This window comes from Felis catus, chromosome D3 (assembly GCF_018350175.1).
Source record: "Felis catus isolate Fca126 chromosome D3, F.catus_Fca126_mat1.0, whole genome shotgun sequence".
NCBI lineage: Eukaryota > Metazoa > Chordata > Mammalia > Carnivora > Felidae > Felis > Felis catus.
Window position 1 is genome coordinate 76,999,676 of NC_058379.1, and position 8,859 is coordinate 77,008,534.

The following is an 8,859-nucleotide window of genomic DNA, read 5'->3' on the forward strand; positions in this document are numbered from 1 at the left end:
ATCAATCCATGGAAGGAGAGGGCAGAGGTGATTCTCCCAGGCAGTCTGTCTGCCTCGTTGCTTAAGATGCAACGTATTTCACCCCAAAGGGGGACTTTCTGAACAAAGCAAGTGTTTCGTGACAGGTGAGCATTTGGTCCCCTGATCTCCAGTCACACAGGCGGCACCTTGCTGCGCAGAAGACGCTCTCTCACTTTTAGAAAGTGCTGCTTAAATTGCTACCACTTGTAGTTTGGTGGAACCGGAAATTTCAGAAAAATAAGCTTGAGTGTGGGCTGCTTCCTGGAATGTTCCCTACCCAAGTCACTGCCTTCCTTGTAGGGAATTCGGGACCTGGAGTGCCTCCTTGATGACTTTGCTGAGGGCGGCGGCACTCAGAGGAGTCCTCTTGGGTGTTGTACTGGTCACTTATGCTATCATGTCTCAGGGAAAGTTGCAGGGATGGGGACGGTACTCCTGATGAGCTTTGGCCATAGCTGTGTGCAACTCTATGATACTGTGATTTAGAATAAGAAATATGTATTCGGTCTTTGTCCCTGTGTCTGTCTCTGTTAGGCACAGAACTCCCCAAGCCCTTGGAATCTCCGAAGAGAGGGGAGCCACCCGTGGTGCCTTTGGTTATTTTAATGAGGTAATTTTTGGAAAGCCCATAGGCGGTCTAAGGATGGGTGGTTTCCAGGGAAAGGAGCCTTGTAAGTAAAGGGCTGGGACTTTCTGCCCCATCCTTTACCACCTTCTCCCCCCCTCCCGGGGGGTGGGGTGGGCGGTGTGTTTCGGGGAAGCTAGAGGTTGAATCAATCACCAACGGTCAATGATTTAATCAATCTTGCCTATGTGATGGAGCCTCCATAAAACCCCAAAATGATGGGGTAAGGAGAACTTCCAGGCTGGTGAACCTGTAGAAGGGCACCTGGCAGAGGGCATGGGGACTGCACACGCCCATCTCTCCATACGTCGCTCTAAACGTCTCTTCCATCTGGCTGTTCCCAAGTTATATCCTTTTATAATAAACTGGCGATCCAGTAAGTAAAATGCTCCTCCGAGTTCAGGGAGCCGCTCTAGCAAATGAATGGAACCCGAGGCGGGGGCGAGGGCTTTGGGACCTCCAGTCGACAGTCCGTCTTGTGGGGCTGAGCTCTTAACCTGTGGGATCCGATGCTGTCTCCGTGTAGATAAAGCCAGAATTTAGTTAAATAGTAGGACATCCAGCTGGTGTTGCCGAATTGCTTGCTGGTGTTGGAAAAACACATTGAACCCTGAATATAAGCGAGGGGTCCCTGTGGGCCAGTCTCCTGAGTAGGGTTGCATCACATCCCGCCACCCAAAGTAACTGAAAGTGAGTCTAGAAATCCCCCTGCAAGGGCTACACCCCAGAAGAATTCAATCAGAAGGTCTGGGGAGGGGGGTGGAACCTAGCGTCTATGTTTTCTGAAGCCCCTGATGCTGCAGTGCCCAGATAAGGCTGAGAACCTCGTTGTTGAGTGAAGGACAATACGCAGAGAAAATGACTCTTGACTAAAGGTCAAAAAGATAAGGAGAGTACCAAGAGAAGTTTTTGGAAAAAAAACATCCAGTGAAAGGGAAGCGTGGAAGGGATTGTTCCAGTAATTTGGAGAAAAATGCCTTGCTCGCCTCTTAAAAATGATTATTCTTTAGGCAACGCTAGCCTGAGGGTCAGACAATGGCCAGCGCCCCCAGACGTGAGGGCAGGCTGGAGCAGTGACAAAGCAGGACAGCGTCCTGGAGAGCCACAGCAGCACCAAGAGAATCACTTATCCAGGGTGAAGTTCTCTGTGGCCTGTTGATTCTGAGAAGTAGCTGGGACTCCCGGTAAACAGTGGCTCCCACTGGTGAAACTCATCTGCCCAGCAGAGGCTGCCGGGAAGCCCCCAGCTCAGCCAGTGGCTACCCTTCCCGCTCTCCTGCGGGGCTCAGGTGACCTGGTGCCTTCTGCGTGTGGGCTGCCTCACGTGGTGAGGTGCCCTCCTCTCTGCTCCTCTCCCACCTCCTTCCTGGGCAAGCACTACACTCCCCAAGTCCTAGCTGTTCAGGCTGTGTCCCCAGCTACGCCTCCGGCGCCTTGTGAGGCCCCGAAAACAAGCCCAGATTCCCGCACGAAATCTGCAAAGACCTTGCCCCCATTCATGCCCCCAGCCTGCCTCTCCTTCCCTCTCTCGGTGGAACAGCTCCCGTGTTTTCAGGCAGGTTCGCTCGGGGTCGCCCAAGGCCGGTGTTCTCCTTGCTTCTGAACTTGGGCTCTTGAGACGCGCCCCCGCCGCCATGGGGGCTCCCTTCCTTTCTTCTCTCTGCTGGTCCCCCACCTCCTTTGATGCCCTGCTCAAAATTCACCTCTTCCAGAAAGATGATCAAAGCCACGCTCACCTGAAAATAGCATGAAGGTAACGCAGACGGGCTTGTCGGTAATTCCTGGACTGTTGCCAGTCAGAGAGGGCGCCTGGTGCTTGAAAGTGGGAGTTTTTCAAAGAGATGCGCAGCCAAGTTATTAAAACTTTGATTGCTTAGCCCCCCCCCCCTTAAGAAACTGGATGGCTGGGGTTAATGGAGGGGCCTCTGAGCACGGGACTGATAAAACAGTGTGAAACGACTTGTAAAAACTGAACTCTGAAAAAGCCTATGACCTAAATCCATCGTGTGGCATGATTTCTTCTCATTTTTCTCTTAATATCACCAACAGGGGGACATCTAGTTCATTTCCAGCCGGGGGTCATTTTAGGTGACGTGGTGTGGTGCTATTTTCTCCCAGTGAAGAGTAAAACGATTTATAAAGCTCATTTTTCTATCACAACTAAGAGATATTTATAGGTAAATAGTTGTTATGAGCTAAAAATATATGCGAAAGCTTAGTCGTTATAATAATGACTCACGTTTATTGAAGGGCTCTCTAGGTCAGTTATTTCTTAGACGTAAATTAATTTTCACACCCCTGAAGGGTAGGTATTATTATAGTCATTTATCCCATGAGGAAGCTGGGGCTCAGAGAGATGAAATCACTCGCCAAACTCACATGGCGGCTGAGCGTTAGAGCCCAGACTGGACCCCAGTCTGTTTGATCCAGAGACTTCCAGATGTGTTCCTGCCCAGCATACCGCCTTCCTGCTTCGGGATTCCTTCAGCCCTGCCAATCTCATGCCAAGGTCTTAAGGGAAGCTGGAGATTTTAGTCAGATCAGGTTGACATCACTAAGGATTCCTTGCCTCTCCGTCAGAGGAGAACAGCCACAGGGATGGGTCAGAGATATTCGCACAGCGAACAAAAGTTCATCAGAGGGTCTTCTAGCCAGACATCTTCTAGCTATTGGGATGCAGCAACGAATAAACCAGGAAAAAAAAAATCCTGCCCTCTGGAAACATATTCTGGTGCGAGGGAGAGAGGCAAGTTTAAAACAAGTAAAATGTATATTATGTCATATGGTGCTAAAAGCTACAGAAATAAAGCCCTGAAGGGGGATAAGGGAATCAGGGAGGGGAAGTCATTGAAACGCAGGTGGCCAGGAAAGGACTCCCTGAGAAGGTCACTTTCGAGCAAAGACCTGAAGAAGGTGGTGGGTGTCTGGAGAAGAACATTCCAGACAGAGGGGACAGCAAGCGCAAAGGCCCTGAGGCAGGAGTGTTCGAAGAATACAACTCTAGTGTTGCTGGACCTGCGTGAGCAAGTGCTGGAATGAGGTGAGACGGGGGCCTTGGGGGAGAGCGTGGGGTCTTGCTGGCCTCTGCAACAGATCGGACCTTCACGCTCAGGAGATGGGAAGCTCTCAGAGTGTCGGGGGGTCCTGAGGAGACAGCGTCTTAGGATGTCGGTTTTCCTGGGGTCACTCTGGCCGCTCTGAGGTGGACTCAAGGGCAGAATTGAGGAGACCGGCCAGGAGGCCTCCGCAGAAAGCCAGACGGGCGATCATGGAGCCTTGGGCCGAGAAGGCAGGGGTAGAGGCAATTCTGGATACACTCAAAGGGAAGGGAATGGGACTTGGTGATGGGTGACGTGCTGTGCCTGAGGGGGAGAGAAGAGACCAGAATAACTGCTCGGTGCGGGGCCTGACCTAGAAGGGGAGCTGGGGCTGCCGCTGTCTGAGATGAGGGAAACTGGGAGCAGCAGCTCTGGGTCAAGCCAGGTGCTCCGTGTCGGGCAGACAAGGTTTGAGACTCCAGTTGGAAACCCAGAGGCAGACGTTGAACAGGCGAGTGGATAGTTGGGTCTGGAGTTCAGAGGGAGGCTCATCTCGGAGTCGGAGGCATATAGCTGGGACCGTTTGCAAGTGCACAGCTTGGGCCCGCGGCACGGCTCGGGGGACAAGGGTCCCGTTTCTCCTGGGTGAACGGCGGCCCCTGGAATTGGGCAAGGAGGTGGCCCTGCCCAGATTAAGTCCACCTTTTTGTGCCTCTGGATCCCTAGGGATCCAGGAATCAGCAGGTGGACAGGGAGACAGGATCAAGGCCGGGGTTTGGTGGGTCGCTTCCAGACCCACCAAAGGAGGGTGTTGGGGGGACGAAGGCTGAGAGTGGCTGCTGGCAGAGGCGGGAGGCCGTAAATGAGGTAAGCGCTCTACCTGGTGAGCCTCCTGTGGGGAGAACCAACCAGAGCGGAGCCGGATGGGAGAGGAGGTGGCCTCGGGGTGCTGCGAGGCCGAAGAGGGTGGGCGGGTGAGTTAGCACATTTCTAATGGGGTTAATAGGGGGAGGGGAGAAGAGGGTCTTCTCTAATCCTCATCCTCCAATTTGCCGAAATGAACAAAAGGAATGAAGTGTACGGAAGTGTATCTGATACACTGAGAAACCGAAAAGCAGCTACGATCCAAATCACAGTCCGAAAACAGCATCCTCCGTGAACATCTGGGCATGACTGACTTAGCAAGTATTTATTAAGCATCTACTATGTTCCGGGCACTTCAGGGAGTTAGGGATCCCGCAGTAAACAGAGAAGACGAAGATCTCTATCTTCACAGAGCTTACACTCCAATGGCGAAGATCAACACTGAACAAAATAAATGAGTCAACCACGCAGCGTATCAGAATGTGGGCACAGGGGGGCTTCTAGAAAGGACGTGAATGAGCACTGTTAAGGTGGGGCATGGTTTGAAATCGGTGGGAAGCCGGGGGGCGCCGGGATGGTTTGCTCAGTTAGGATGTGGGGGTCACGCCATGGGGGGGGGCGGGGAAGGGAGAGTCCCTTGGGCCCTGGATTCAGTGGCTACTGATGGTGATGCTTACTTTTCCAGTTTTTGAGAAGGGGAGAGATTCCTCTAAGACTGTGGGAGAGGAAACTGAGGCACCCAGATGAAGCTCTCTCTCCGGGAATGATGAGGGCTGGAGGTGTGGATGGGCTCCAAGAGAACCAGGATAGTTCCTGGGGGCTGATCCCCACCGTGAGGTCAGGGGAGGCCCTGTGCACACTGTCGTGCACTGTGTTTATTTCCTCTGGCCTGCCCCTCCTCGCCCAGGCAAGCGGCCAGGAATGTGGGAAGTGAAAGACAGGGACACTTACGGATTGAACTATCTCCCCAAAAACTCATATGTTGAAGCCCTGACCCATGGGATCTCAGAACACGACCTTATTTGGAGATAGTGGTGTTTTTTTTTTTCACTTTTTATTTACTTAAGTCATCTCTATACCCCATGTGGGGCTCGAACTCACCACCCTGAGATCAAGAGTCGCATGCTCCTCTGAATGAGCCGGTCAGGCACCCCTGGAGACAGGGTCTTAACCAAGTGAAATGAGGTCATTGGGGTGGGCCCTAATCCAATACGACCGGTGTCCTTATATGGGAGACATTTGGGCACAGATGTGCACGTGGGGTGAACACCACGTAAAGACCAGAGTCGTGTGGCCACAGGCCAGGCCAGGAGAGACTCCCGGTGCATAGCCTTCCTCAGCACCTCCTGAGATTGGGGCCCTTCCAACACCTTCCTCTAGGACTCTGGGCTCCAGAACTAGAAGACAATACACTTTTGTTATTTGAGCCACGCGGTCTGTGGTCCCTTGTTATGACAGCCCCCCAAGGCTGACGCAGACGCCAGAGAAAATACCGTGGGCTACTTACCAGTGGGAAGTAAGTAGTCGCTGCCTTCTCACTCCTCCCGGAAGTAGACACAGAAAGAGGAAGTGACGTAACGGAGAGGAAGGTGGAGGTGAGCTACCCATCAGAATTGCTTCTGATACTAAGATGGAAACTTCCTTCCCCTAAAATAGAAGCGGACAGACTGGCTTTTCACGGGCAAATCCGATCAAGAACATGTGAATGTTGACAAAAGCCTCTGAGATGATTTCTAGCTGGAACCACTGGGGCCTCTCGTGGAAAGCAGAATTTGAATCATTCTTGACCTGGTGCTACAGTGAGCGCTTGTAAATATGTGTTCATTGCATCACTAAGTGCAAGTCTGTGCTCACGTGACCACGCAGACAAACACGGCACCCATCTTGCCAGAGGCTCTTAACCAAACAGTTTTAGTGCAAGCAGGCTCTCGAAGGATTTCAGAGCTGCTACAGCAAAGAGTCAGAAAACACACCCTGTGGCTGGGAGGCAGAAGAGGTTTTGCGTCTTTTTGACATATTTTTTTAATCTGTTTAAGCCCAAGTGGCATCTGCAGATCTAAGTGGGGGAGAAAATGCCAATTTGTCCACTTCTGCACCGAAGGTCAGCAGAACAGAGCATACTTGAAAGGACCGAGCCCGGCCGGGCTGTGGCCGGCTCCTCCCACGTGCCTCCAGCCGAACACATGCCCAGCACACACACAAAACACTACGGATACTTACTTACGAAAGAGAGCACTTTACAACTAGAAAATGACTGTTGCTTCTTTTGGCATTCTTTTAACTATGAATCTATTGAAACCCTCCACTAATAGGGGGCTTACCAGAAGTGTGGCTGGGGAGGCACCGGAACAATAAGATAACCTGAAATATTAACACAAGCCAGCCATCTGCACATCCCAAGCCAGACCCCTCCAGAACACGATGCCCAGTGGCAAGAAGGCATCACATCTCTGCCATTCTCCTTAGCGATAGACCTGCTGTTGAAAACACGATCTCGTTTTAATGAGACGCGCGTTTATTTTTGTCATTTGCCCGTCACAGAGCTCCACTGTTGAGCCCTTTAGGAAACTTGAGACACTTAATGTGTATGACCACCCCGCAGGCATCGAGTCCAAAATCCCCAGCTGGCCCCCCTAGGCTGTCCCGGCTCAGTGCCTCGGTTGAGCGTTGTGTTTATAGACCTAACACTGCACACTTCTGAAGGCAAATAGGAAAATCAAGAGAAATTCAACGTGTGCAAACTGAGCTAAAACAATGGCCGTGAATGTGGGCATTTCTGAGGCCCCAAAATGGTATCCTTGGTGTTAAGAGAGCCCACTCACTTTATTTGTGCACGGAAAACAGCCTTTCATCATAGAACAGAAGGTCAGGGTTTGGGTGGTGGACAGATGGCCACGCCACCCCACAAAGTCTGTCCGTGGGAGCCCTGGATCCCCTTCTGTCCCTGGTCCTCCAAATGTTTTCAAACAGATGAAATCTGATTACAATAAACAATAAAGGCATTTTGGGGGGAAAAATCTAAGCATCCACGAAAGGAGGACAGGACAGCTCCATCCGAGGGAGCCACCCCATGAGCTGTCACCTGCAAAGTCTGGGAGTAAAAATCCTTTCCCCTTGACTGTCTCTCCAAATTCAACTTCAAAGCCAGCCAGAGGGGAAGCCAGTTACAGGGTACTTTGATTTTTCATTCTGTACCTTTCTAGAATTTTTTATTTTTTATTATTACTTATGTTGATATTATTTTTATAATTACAAATTATTACTAAAGAAAGTACCGTGGTCTGTTCAGAGGGCTCTGGTCACACCCACACGCAGGTGGGTATGTGTGTGTGTGTACATACACTCATTCTGATCAAAAGGCACCCTGCGCCCTTTTGCTCTTGCGGAACCTTCTAGAACTCCTCTGCTAAATACCTCTGTAGGATCTGTATGGGGAAAGCAGGCCACAGGCTGCCTGCTAGTAAAATGAGCATCTTCTGATCTGTAGCCAGGGAATCACTTCGGAAGGACGGCTAGAGATGGGTTTTCTGAAGGGACAGGTGACTGACTGAAGTGTTTTCTCCTTCTAATGCCTTTTCAAAACAAAACTCCCGTGTATGTTCTCTTTTTTGTCAAAAGCCCGTGCCCGTGCACGGAAGAAGAAGCCAGAAATCTTCTGTTGAGGCCCACGGGCCTCAAGAGAGGCGGGGGGAGCCACCAAGGTACTCCAGGGCCTGGAGCCGGTGCCGCCCAGGGGTTTCTTCCTTGTGGCCAAACGGCTACTTCACAAATCCTTGCAGAGAGGCCGCTGGTGCTCCTACAGGGCGCTGTTGTTTGAATTCTAGGAGGTCCGGCCCCTCGGCATTTCAGGACCCTTCTATCCGTGGTGTGACACTCTCTCCAAGTGTGGTCCCCGGCTGGATGGGGAGCCCCTGGGCGTGCCAGAAATGCAGAATCTCGCCCCCGTCCCCACATTTACTGAACTGCATTTTCACAAGAGCCCCGGGTGACCCGGGTGAACTTGCAATTTGAGAAGCAGCGATGACGCTGCTCAGAGGTGACCTAACGGTACGGTCAGGGAGGAGTTGAAATCTACCATCTAAGAAGGCTGCACACTGTGGGCATCCAGCTCCTGTAGATGGCGTTCTGGAAAAAGCAGAACGATGGGGACGGTGAGAGACCAGTGGCTACCAGGAGTCGGGGGCGGGGGAAGGGAGGATGGATCCGTGGGGCGCTGGGGATCGGTAGGGCAGAGGAACCACGCTGTAGGGTACCGTGATGGTGGATATGTGTCATTACATGTGTGTCAAAACCCAGAGAATGTACGAAGAG